Here is a 13,081-nt window from a genome sequence, read left to right as displayed (position 1 = left end):
CTACATATGCAGCTAGAGACACGAGCTCTGGGGGTACTGGTTAGTTCATATTGTTGTTCCACCTATAGGGTTGCAGACCCCTTCAGCTCCTTGGGTACCAAGTTCTATTTTTGTAAATGTTACTATTTTACTTTACTATTAAATATGCACAGACATCTCCCATATCTTTCAATTATTATTATCTAGAATTCCCCAATTTATTTCTTAGAAAGCCCAGCAGACTATTATTGTATATCACGCATCATCTTTGGAAAAACTGGTCTCTATTTTTTGATAAATACATTCAACTGACTAATAATTTTTAATTATTTAGGATTGTGTTACCCACAGTGGAAATTGAAATTATGGAATTTAAATCTATCTTTTGCTGAAACTCATGGCTTGGTACTAATAAGTAAATAAGAGTACAAAATGGTCCTCTAATTTCAATAGTCTGACTGATGTTTCAAGCTTACAAAATTATAAAAAGTGACAGCCACAAAACCTGTACTTCAGATTTTGGATGAAGATGTTTTCTGCGATTATTACTATGCACGAGGAACTTCTCTCTCAATTCTGGGTGAGAACATCCAGCCACAGTGCCCAGCTAGCCCGGCCCCTCAAGGGGACACAGCCAGCTCTGTGTACTAACCTAGGATGTCAGGAAGCTTGGGTAGATTCTGAGTATTCTCATGTCAAAGCTCAGGGGACAGATGTACCTACATATGAAAAGCTGCTCTTCACTCACATCAGCTTAACAGTGTGATGCTTACTTCTGACAGTGGACTAAACCGCCTCAGGCAAGTTTTCTCACTGTATGTAACTAGAGATGCCAGACAAAAATAAAATAAATATTAGTAAATAGCTACAAGAATTGGGAAGCTCAGGAGTGTGCCCACCATTTGAAGCTGTTTGACAATGAGACCACAAATCCTGAGAAGCACACGCCAGAGTGAACACGCAGCTGAAAAGAATGCATGGCTCCACAAGAGTCCAGGGGACTGGAAGGAAATAACCTAAGCCATTTTCTTTCATCAAAAGTCTAGAAAATAGCCATGTTTCCAGTTCAGACCTCAGAAGGGCTGCAACTCAGCAGTGCTGGAAATGGGAGGACCCCCATCACGGAAGCAAGCTGTCATCACCTCACTAAGTATGTCATCACCATACTAAGCAATCCACTGTCTGAAATAGCAAATGAGATTGGGGGTAGGGTATCTGGAGAAAGATACCATCAAATAGACTGTCAAACTAACTATGATTACAGAGTAAGTGGGATTTATATAAAAATTGATAGAGAATATACAAAGACCTAGTGAGTGACTATGAAGAGAAAGAGACACAGGGGGGCTTCTCAAGAGAGCCAGAGAAAAGGCATCCAGTCACTGGGAAGTATAACAAAACTGAACACAGTCTTCTCATCAGGCATACAAAAGCCAGAAGACAGGAAAATGAATGCAGCCCACTGTTACGGCTTAGATAGGAAATGTATCGACATTTCCACTTGCTGAAATCTTGGATGCCAGTTTAGGGGCTTTTATGATTGATTCACGAAACTTCTGACTTCATCAAAGAATAACTGATGACAGCACAGCCCACAGGGCTTATTACGAAGTGGAGCTCATTAGGGGCTGGAGAAAGCAGTTCACTGGGGACAGGTCTTTGGCAAGTATATTCTGTCCCTGGTGCTTGCTGACGCTCTGCTTCCTGACCTTCAGGAGGTGAGCAACTTTAGTCTGCCTCAGCCTTCCGCCATGATGCTACACCTCACCACAGGCTAAAACTCTAAAACTACCAGCCAGAGTAAAACTTACTTCCTTTTAAATAGTTTCTCTAAGGTATTTTGTCCTACTGACAAAAAGAAGCCTAAAACAGTGGTATATATAAATCTTAGACACAATTTGACAAAACAGATGCAGAAAAAAATGTGTAGTATGAATAATTGTTGATGAAATTCACTCAAGGGGAGGTGAGGCCCCCACAGCTAGCCACACCAGTCTGTAAACTTCTCTCTTCCTCAAGATCAAACAAAAGCAAAAGAAGGGAAGATAAAATACCATAAACTCAAGTTTTCACATAACTACTAGACACAAATCATTCTCAGATGCTGAAATATTTCAAAGTAATATCAAACACAGATGCCACATCAAAGGAAAACTAAAGAATCATGAGTAAATTGTAAAGAACCCAAAAAGAGACACAACACCAGCCCAGGAAAAGATGGAAATTCAACACGCAAAGTGTGTTTCTGCTGAATTTGTACTTGTTCATACCATCGTAAATCCAAAACATCCTGAGACTGTCTTGGGATAAAATTTTAAAAATAATTTTTAGCTTATCTAGATAGAAATCTACTTGTGAGTTCCTTCCAGTATTTTTAAAGTAATTTATATCCCCCCTATAGACACAGCATGGAAAAAAGGAATATATTTAACTGCTGTTTCTGTGAGCCAGCAGAGTTCCTCAAACATAATAGTATGCCATTGCTAAATCTTTGATTAGTGGATGAACAGGAAATGCTTCCACGAAAGGCAGTACCTTGAATTCCTACACCCCTCCAGAATGTAGGGACTTGATTGTTAGGCCAACTCATCTTGGAGGGAACACCATAGATGGTAAGAAAGGAAACTGACCCTTGGTGTCATTTACCCAAGAGTGAGTCTGATTGGTTTGTCTGAATCCTTTTGAGCCAATCGCTTGAACAAAGGCCATTCAGTCCACTCTATGTACTGAACAGCACAGCACATATCGTGTGGAAAGGAATGAGGAACTTTTGTCTTAAGTTTTATAGAGGTCTCATGAAGGGAAGAATGGTTGCTCTCACCCTATTGACTCATAATATCACCCAAGGACATAACAATGCTTTCAACATTGGAGGGAGAGGTTCAAACCTTACTGCTTCCAGCAAATGGTCATAGTTCTAGCCCCTCCATCTTTTGCCCAAATATGTTGCTCTGAGCTAGGAATCAATGAATCATTAAGGAGAAATAGAGCAAATCATACATTATGGAGGCCAAAGCATAGTGAGACTGAATACATTGTTTTTCTTAAAGGTCAGTTAATTCTGAACAGGTTGAATACACTTTAAGTAAGCAGAGCAACCATAAAGATCTCAAAGCACATTACTAACTTGGTTGTAGGTTGGGTGAAGGTGTGATATGTAATAGCAAGCTGCAAACAACATTTCTTAGAAAAATCATTCACAGTTTCTTCTCCTGAATCCACTAACCTGGATTTGCAGAGCTCTTGCCTTACACTGAGGAGGTGTGTCAATATGCTTAAGTTTCAAACTGGAAAAACACATATGTCTTCCAAGATAATCTTAGCCACCAAATAAAGAAAACGGGCATTCAAGCCAGTGTTCCTGAATAGCAGGCCTCACTGACAAGGCTGAGGCCACTTGCGAATAAACAGTGTGCCTGAGAGCCTAGAGATTAGTAACAAAGACAATGACAGCCAAACGGGAACTGCCACTGGAGGACATACTTGCTTGGGATCGATGGAACACGGGTGGAGGGCATAAAGGGTGGTCTTGAGAATAAATGGGCTTGCTGCCTCATTCTCACCTGCTCCAGGAGTCTGAGCTCCATGCCTTCTCACCCTCTGCACCCAAGGGCGACACGGGGCAAGACACGGAAATTAGGCAACACCTGAAGAGATTTCTCTGTCTCATATACTGTGCTAAGGGTCAGGACAGAGACAAGGAGCTATGCCGTTAGTTAGCAACCTGAAAGTAAGAGAAAATACAACGACCATGGAGTGTGGGGGTGGGGTGGGGATAACAGTATTGCTGTAACCCGGAGAACATTGCAAGTCAGTTCAGAAAAGAATACTTTTCTCTATTCAGATCAGGGAGAATCCTCCTCAGCATATGTCAGCTTTAGAGTATGAATTCTCCTTTCCCAGTGGTGATGCCAGGCAGGTCAGCTCAGCTACTTTAGCTGGACCTCAAGCAAGCTGTGGAATCAACTTTCCTCAGACTAAGCAGACTGTAAAACCATCATTTGAACCTGAACCTGGGATCTTTCTCAGGATTAATCAAATCAGAAGCCCTCACTACCTTGACACACTTCATAAATCCATTTGTAATTTCCAAAAACAGTTATCCTGGGATTTCTATCAACACTGTTAATGATGGTAGAGCATCCCAAAAGTGGGAGGAAAGGGACTTCAGAGATCAGAGTAACTGATGGGCAGCCCTTCCCATGGTATCCACCTGCTCCGAGAATAGGGAGACTTCTGTAAAAAAGTAACTGGGGTTATGGCAGGTCATTAGCAGGGTCAACGCATGAGACAAAGTCAGGAAAATTCTGGCCGAATGTTGAGTTCCTTCAGTGAAGCCATCCATTGAGGAGTGTAAGCTCCTCAGAGATGGGGCAGAGAGGATCTGGTGTGCTCCTACTCAGAGAAGCCTTGGTACAGCAAAAAAAGATGTTACAGATATTTCCCTTAGCAAATAAGGATCTGGAACTCCTTACACAATGCAGGATTCTCACATGCCTCTCTCTGATCATTTATGAGGCAAATTGGTAAATGGTTGTTGCTTCCTTTGATGAGTTATTCTGATTAAAGATTATCGGGAAATGATCTACTGTGCAGTCTACTTTTTTTCTTCATCTCTATACACAAATGTCAAACTACATGTGCAGTTTTTGAAAAGGGAAATTAAGGAAGTTTTGTAGGCAGCCCAAAGGAAAATTTTTGAAGCCCAAATGCTTCCAAAACACACACACACACACACACACACACACACACACACACACACACACCTTTAAAAGGAGCTTGAAATAGTTAAGTTTTAATGAAATTCAAGCACAGAATAATTCTGGTGAGGCTTGCATTAGAGAAAGAACTGGACAGGCCATGCTTGACACTCAGCTCTTGTTCAGTTATGTCCTAGTTTTTATGTTTCCTCAAGAGGCTGTGTCCAACCTGACCCAAAAGTTCTGTGCAACCTCTGAGGAAAACACTGTCCTCTGTCACCCTGTGTCCTGCACCAGTATCTCAGTAGCAGCACTAGGGACACTGTGAACCAAGTGATTCTTCACTGGGTGGGACCAGGAATGGAAGCGCAGAACATAACCCACTTCTAGGGCTCCAGCCACCAGAGCCAGCAACATATCCTCCTGTGCCATACAATCAAAAAATGTCTCTTGGGGCTGGGGAAATAAATAGGTTAATGGCTAAAGATCTTGACACACACACAGGCATAAGAATCATAGTTCAGATCCCCAGAATCCACATAAATGCCAAGTAGGTGTGGCAGTCTGCCTATGTTTCTAATGCAGGGAAGGCAGACATGGTTTGCCTGGGCAAGCTGGCTAGTTAGACTAGTCATACAAGGAGAGCTATGACTTCAACTGAAAGACTCTGCTTCAAAAAATAAGATTTAAAAAAGAAGACTCAAAGCATCAACCTTGAACCTCCAATATACATGAGTGCACATCACACATGCACATGAGAGAAAGTAGAAAAAAAAAAAAAACTTCTGTAAATACTGCCAAAGTGTCCCCTGCGGGGTGAAATTCTCCCTGGTAGGGAAGCACTGCCCTGTATCTGTGCCTTTGAAAGGGCTTAAAATGACATTTTTCTTTCAAGAATTGATTGTTACTAAGTGGTACCAAGAATACTACCATTACACACTGATGAGAATTTTTTTAAAGATCCCACTTTTAAGAGGGCCCCACTTCTAAAAGTTTCATCTACCCAAAAGCCAAAACTGCACACATTCAAAGAACCAAAACCAAAACCAACCAACCAAACAAAAAACTGCCTTGAACTTGTTTTCCAGAGAAAAGAACACACTACTTTCTAAGCTTCTCCAAGTTAAGGTTTAATCTATATGAATTATCTTATAGAATTCCTGACTTGATTCAAATAATTTTAGGAAGAAAGTTTAAAAAAATGGTTTTAGTTGTTTTGCCAGAAAGATGTAATAAAGTTAGAATCAAGAATAGAATGTGAGCCGGGTGTGATGGCGCACGCCTTTAATCCCAGCACTCGGGAGGCAGAGGCAGGCGGATTTCTGAGTTCGAGGCTAGCCTGGTCTACAAAGTGAGTTCCAGGACAGCCAGGTCTATACAGAGAAACCCTGTCTCCAAAAACCAAAAAAAAAAAAAAAAAGAATAGAATGTGCCCCCTCCTCTTAAAATAGTAGTAATGACTGCACTATAAGGCATACAATGAGCTTTCACAATTACACTAAAAAGAGAAATAGGCTTGGGACAAATTTGTGATCAAGGAAAAACATTCATTCTAGGCCAGATCTAAGGATGAAGCCATGGGTGTGCACTACGATAAAGTGGAACTTTTAAACTTATATTGAGCTTACAGAATAAACACTGGTTTGAACTTAATATCAGCATCCATTTGTAACTTCCCTTTTTTGTAACATTTTATCTATGTAGTAATTTTCTAAGAATTCTTGTCTATAAAAAGGCCAGAGAATAGAAATAAGGTGGTGGCTTGGGGAGCTCTGCCCTATCCATCCATTCAAATGTCTGTGTATGGCATTTGGGGCTCAGCTCCATCCATCAAATGTATATATGTATGTCTGTTTGTCTGTGTGAAGGTATGCATAAACACTTGTGGAGTAGATGAAACATGTGGTCAGGCCCAAGCAGAATGTGTGTGTATGAATGGGTGTGCCTCTGTGCATATTGCCCTTGTAAAGGATTTTAATTCTTTTCCTTTCTTTGTAACATTTTATCTATGAGATAATTCTTTCTTACACAGAGAACATTTTGGCTAAAAGCTATAAAAAGCTGAAAGTAACTTAAAAAAAAAAGGTGGTGTAGCCATTTCCAGCTTCATCTGGTGTGTGTGTTGTTTGTGTGACTTCCTTCTTTCCTTTTCTTTCTCTCTGGTTCAGTAAAAGATAACAAGCTCTGAGCCTCTTGCCTGGCCAGTAAGGGACTTCTGGCTGGCTTGCCAGAGCAAGGAACACTAACAATTAATCCTTTACTTAATTCCCCACTGCTAAACAGCATAAACTATTCACAATAAATCAGCATTTATATTTAAGCACAAATAATAAGAAACCAGCACCTGGGGCTGGAGAGATGGCTCAGCAGTTAAGAGCACTGACTACTCTTCTAGAGGTCCTGAGTTAAATTCCCAGCAACCACAGGATGGCTTGCAACCCTCTTCTGGTGTGTCTGTAAACATCTACAGTAATAAGAAAGCTAGAGACTAAAAGACTAGAACTTATTGAAGCACAACTGATAAGATTATAAGGCCAGAGATCATTCAGTTGTTTAGCCTTCAGCCAACTCTGGGTTCCACCCCAGAACTGCTCCTCTAAGGCTGGGACAGGCCTCCAGCAAATGTCTTCGCTTTAAGTTATTTAAAATGTCAGTGTTTAAAAAATTATTTTTAAAAACGTGCCATGCATCATCTAGGCTTTCCTCAAGGGATGGCTCTTCTGGTGAACAAGCTGTACTGATAGCATCAGCTTGGGAGTCTGTCATTTGTTGCAAAAACAACAAAGGCATCTTTCCTCAAGAAAGGTGACCTGAGAGGACTGCATTGCTACATTTTGTAGTTGCATTAATAAGAATAAATAAGCATGCACAGTAGATCAAACACAACCCTGCAAAAAGGAATGGGACTGCTGGAGACATTTCTCTAGGATAAAAGAAAAATGGCAGGAAGCTCTGAGGGAAGCAAAGAGCCTTTGAAGGAATCTTGGAGAAGGTGGTTGTCAGCAGCATGCCTTGGCTAGGGAGAAATAAAGAATTCAATCCTTTATTAAAACTCTAAGGCATTGCAATTTAGGTAGTATTCTCATTTATATTAACTATAGTAGTGTGATAGGTCGGAAATTACACAGATCTGTAGAAATAGTCATTTTATTAGTATATGTTAATCTTACATCACTGTGTTTCATAGTAATTTTTTGTTCATATGGACAATGTACACTGTATTAGTCAGGGTTCTCTAGATTCACAGAACTCATGGATAGTCTCTAGAGTAAGGGAATTTGTTATGATGACTTACTGTCTGTAGTCCAGCTCCCCAACCATGGTCATCTGTGAATGGGAAGTCCAAGAATCTAGTCATTGCTCAGTCCCACAGGGGAGTTGTTTCAGCTGGTCTTCTGTAGAAGTAGCTTCCAGCATATGTGCTGGCAAGTCAGTGCAAGCGGGTGAAGAAGAATGAATCTTCCTTCTTCCAATGTCCTTGTGTAGGGTCTCCAGCAGAAGGTGTGACCCAGATTAAAGGCGTGTGCCACCACTCCTGGATCTGGACTTGTTTTGTCACAGACTGACCATGAACTTAGAGATCTTCTTGCCAAGATCCAGGTCGGAAATTTGTCCCTACAATTCTGGATTGTAGTTCATTCCTGATTGACAACCAGGAATAGCCATTACCTACACTAATAATATTTACCCACCTACTGCCTCTCTTGCCTCCCTTCCCACATAGGCCCTTCTGTAACCTCCTTCAGCCTAGGCAGGCTGGTTCAGACTGTATGCCACTGAGGGGGGCCACCTGCGGTGCTGCTTCTCAGACTCAATTAGTTGCCTTTGACGTGACACTACCTGCCACCTGCCATGAGGCTGAACCGGTTCTCCAAGATTTTCCAGAGTTAACTACAACCTGTGAATTTGGCGACTTTCTGCTAAAAGGCTATGCTGACAACTTAGCATCTCAACATCAAGAAACTTGGTGTGACAGGGAATGGGTTTCCCTCTTTATAAGCGCAGACTTTTATTAAACATTTGAGCCTTGATCAGAACATTGTCTTGGCTCCATTTCTCTCTTGTCTGCCTAGTTTCCCCTCTCTTTTCAGCCCCGGTTTGCCTCTCAGGTGTAACCCAGTTCATGTTAGCCGCAGCCCGGTTTCCAACACCCTTCTACTTCCATTGTCTTTTTGTTGAAATGTAGATTAGGCATAGAAGAGAAACATGCAATATTTGTATTTCTGCGTCTGACTTATTTTACTTAACATGATCTCAATTTGGCCCCATTTTCCTTCAAAGATCTGTCACAATTTCCCTCCTTTTTTGTCTCCTTTGTCATTTTAATTGAAGCACTGCTAATCACTCTTTTTAAACCTTTAAAAGCACCAAATTTTAATATCTAAGTCAATTTTGGGGATGAGAGGGAAGAAACACTATCAGGAACTTCTCTCCAGAACAAAACAATGATGTTCATCCCTCCACATGTCCAAATTAAAGTTCTACTGAAACCAAAACCAAAACCCAAACCCCACACAGAGGAAAAAAAGGTACTAAAATCACATTCTAGGGGGACAATGCATTCTGCAGTCTTCCTAGGCTGTCTAATTGTCCTTCGACTGTCTTTTAAAAATTAACACCCTAACTCATCAAAACATACATTTTTCTCATTGGCTTTTTAAAATTAAAAATAATAATTAAAAATGAAAACCACTAGAAGGAATTCATGAGCAGTTGCCTGACTCATTTGATGGCATATACGGCATATGGAGGTCAGGAAGGAGGCTTGCAGCACACGTCATTCAGGGGATGCTCATCTTTAAGGCTGAGCTTTCTTCCAAACAGTGTAAACCACCCAAGGTTCCAAGTATGAAGGGACACAATCTCTTTTCAGAATTCCACAGGACAATATAGGCACCCCAGCTGTTCTTCATAGAGCAACAGGGCTTCAGTCAAGTTGACACAGTTCCCCTGTATGAAGTGTTTTCCATCCTGTTTCAGAACCTTCATTGACAGGTTGAGAATCAGTCTGAGGAGCTCCCATATGCAATCTTCTTCTGGAGATGTAGAGACAGGGACAGCTGTCAAATCACTAATCACATAGTCAAACTCTCTCCCTTCAGTACTGGGATACAGTCTTCTATAAGAACCTGATAGCAGTCTCCTTTAAGATTGTCTAAGACATCTCCACATGTTCTCTGCATGGATTTCTTTCATCCATCAATTACCATTGGGTTAGTCTCTACCATAGTGACCATCTTTGGTTTCAGTTTGACAATTTCACATAATATGCCTCCATTGACGCCTCCCAGAATCAGTACATCTTTACCAGTGTAGTCTTCTTTACCATTGCCCATGATGGCCAAGTCACTCTCTGCCAAATTAACATCCCCACTGAGGATGTGCCATGGACTGACCTCAGTTGGCCCCTCAATCCGAAGGAGAATCAGGGTCCTGGTACAGGTGAGCAGGGAGTCAGTGAAAAGTGACAAACAGACTCGAACACAAGGGAGTGTTGTATCTGACTGTAATGTCTCAAAGTAAGCACCAGACTTATAATACAGAAGAAAATCAAGAAATCTAGGCAAATACATCAGTCAAGGTACATCGAGATGCACAATGGTTCTTTACACAAAACAAAGAAAATGCATACATAGAAAGCTAACGGGAGCCAGGCAGTGTTTACAACTGAGATAGGAACAGCCCTATATAAAATCAGGAGCCAGGTGAAAGATCTGATGCAATGCTAGTCTGTTGTTAAACCCACCGAATTATGTTATTCCTCTGGGCCTAGTGAAAAAAAAAGCACCAGGGAAATTCTGTTCTACTCACCCTTTCATGAATAACACAATACTTCAGTTCCTCCTAAAACACAACCCACCTTCTTTCTACTATTATGTAATGTAGGCTGCCATTCATGTCTGTAATGAGAATTCTAAGTTTACTATTTTGAACTATCCCTGAGAATACTAGCTCCTATCCAGCAAACTGAGATGCCTGATTACGGTCAACACTGGGGCATTTTGTCTGGATGAATGACATTCTTACAAAATTCCAAGCCCAGGGTCAGCTCAAGGACTGCCTAGGACATTGGTGAAGGTCAGGCAGTAGAGCTCAACCTGATTTAGGAATTAGTAAAATCATTTCTTGGAGGCATCTATAATAAAACAATACTAAAAGAAAGCACACAAATCCATACACTGACTAACGCAGGGACAGGTTTGGAGCATTTGTGCTAAGGTTCCAGGAGACTGAGTTTCCATGAAACCCTTTGCCCCAGGACTGTGTCCAAGCCTTTAGGCCTGTCACGCAGTCTTCACTGGAGTGGGTGTAGCAAGGATGAGAATATTCCCAAACTGCTTTGAGTGTAGAAATTTGATGTTCTGATAGGGTGAATCTTCTTCATATACCACTTCGTCTATGTCACACTCAACCAGTTACCCATCAGCAGTAGGCCAGTTTCTGTCAGTGGCCCCTCCTCAAACTGTGGGTGATAATCACTTCACCCTTCCAGTACTGTCTTGACTCAATTACTTCATTTTTTCTTCTACTTTGTTCAGAAGGCTGTCAGTTTCTTGTTTGCCTTGCACATCACTGTCATACCTCTGAAGGTCCAGCAACACCAGTCCATGTGGATAAATTCACAAATTGGCAAAGCTGCCATTCTTGTTCATGAAAGTTGCTAAATAGCCATGGTCCTGCCAGGTGTGCACTGACTCTGTCATCCCCTGCTCCTGAAAAAATGGACTGAAGGCCTTTCAGAATGGCCTCACCATCAGCTTTGGTATCGAGCATGAAGTTGAGTGTGCTGTGTCTTGCTGGAATTGCTCTCCCATAATTAAACAAAGTACCTCCCCTGCAGAGAGTACTAAGTGCAGTTCAAATATATAACAACACAGGCCCTGTTGTGAGAAACATTCTTGCTTTCTTCTTAAAAACACAAGTTTACCACCTAAGATATTTAAAGCCAACTGTGCATGGAAACACTAAACACTCCCCTCTTCTGGTTATTAGCACAGTGAGTAACACATAGGTATGCACATTGCATTTCAGCCATTAGGAATTGTACTGTGTTCTGTGAAATGTATATTCAAAAGTACAGGAAAGTATTATGTTCCCATACTAAAGAAAGCCACATCCATTGCAGGACATGGGGTACCTTGTCCATTGTGCAAGGAAAGATGAGCCTGATCCTCTTGTTGGTTATGAGTTGTGATATAAAATTTCTCTTGTTCTAAAGGCTGTGGTCAAAGAAGCAAGACACTTTCGTATTATATGCTGTACTGGCTAGTTTTGTGTAGCCTCCCCCTGCCTTGAAGCAGGCTGATTCAGACTTTGCTGCCACTGAATGCGAGATCACCTGGGGTGTATCCTTCTGACTTAGATGGCTATATTGTTATGTCAACCATGCTGCTCTTCTCTGAGACTCTGCTACCTCCTGAGAGACCCTTGAGACATTCTGGAGACACATCCTATCCTGCACATCACCTACAGGCTGGCTCCAGGCACCAAGAATGGACTGGCGGGGGGGGGGGTGTTGCAGGAGGGGGGAAATGGGCCTTCTTCACCTTTATAAGCACAGTCTCTTAGTAAACTCGCGGGCCTTGATCAGAGAAAAAAAATTGGCCGCAGGCCGGCTTACGCCTACAACAGATTGGTGTCATGAAGGGGAACCTGGGAACCGTGGGGAAACACTGAGGGATCGCTGTCTTATGTGTGGAGCTCCATGAGAAGGAAAGAATAAGAAGATCATATCGGGCACAGTGAGCAACAGGTATTTATGCTAGCGCTGGTTTTAAACTTCATTTTTTAAAGTGTTGCTGGAGGTGCGATAGGATACAGACTAAGTTGGAACAGTGCTGACCCAGTGCTGATTCCACTTAGGGTTTGGCAGCGAGGGACTAGAAACTTCAAAACAGGTGGTTGTCCGCAGCTTTCAAGAGCTGCTTCAGGCGAGAGGAATAGGGTTTAAAAAAAAAAATAAAATAAAATAAAGGAAAATGGATTTTGAAACTCTTCCAGAGACAGAGAGAAATCGGGGGGCGCCCTGTGTTATTATCTCTGGCCCCTACAGCAGAAGTTCTCTACCCTCTTTGTATTGTCTATGTCTGGCGCACCAATCCATTCACGTGTCAATTCATGTGTGTTTTGTTTCATTGTCTGAATGACTGAATGTTCTGTGTTTCATGTTGGAAAATAAAAATGGCTAAGACCTTATCTGCTGGTTCAGCAAAGCCCGAGAGTGGCCCACACTTTAGCCAAGAATCCAGCACAGCAGGGGAGCGACTGCTGAAAAAAACTGTTTTTAAAGAAAAGGTATCTGCAACCTCTTAGTTCTAAGGCAAAAAGTTGATAGTTGGTTTTTTTTCCTAGAATATTCTCTGCAATCATGGTTATTGTGTTTAGCAAATGACAAAGTGCTT

The 13,081-nt window shown here is 41.6% G+C and overlaps 1 pseudogene; it reads right to left on the bottom strand.

Annotated features, from left to right (window-relative positions):
- Positions 1–9,477: 9,477 nt before the first annotated feature.
- LOC110308444 lies at positions 9,478–11,471 on the bottom strand (annotated as a pseudogene).
- Between the last annotated feature and the right edge of the window lie 1,610 nt (positions 11,472–13,081).

This window comes from Mus caroli, chromosome 13, assembly GCF_900094665.2.
Source record: "Mus caroli chromosome 13, CAROLI_EIJ_v1.1, whole genome shotgun sequence".
Taxonomy (NCBI): Eukaryota; Metazoa; Chordata; class Mammalia; order Rodentia; family Muridae; genus Mus; species Mus caroli.
The sequence above is the reverse complement of the archived record's forward strand: the minus strand, read 5'-3'. Positions and strand labels throughout refer to the sequence as shown.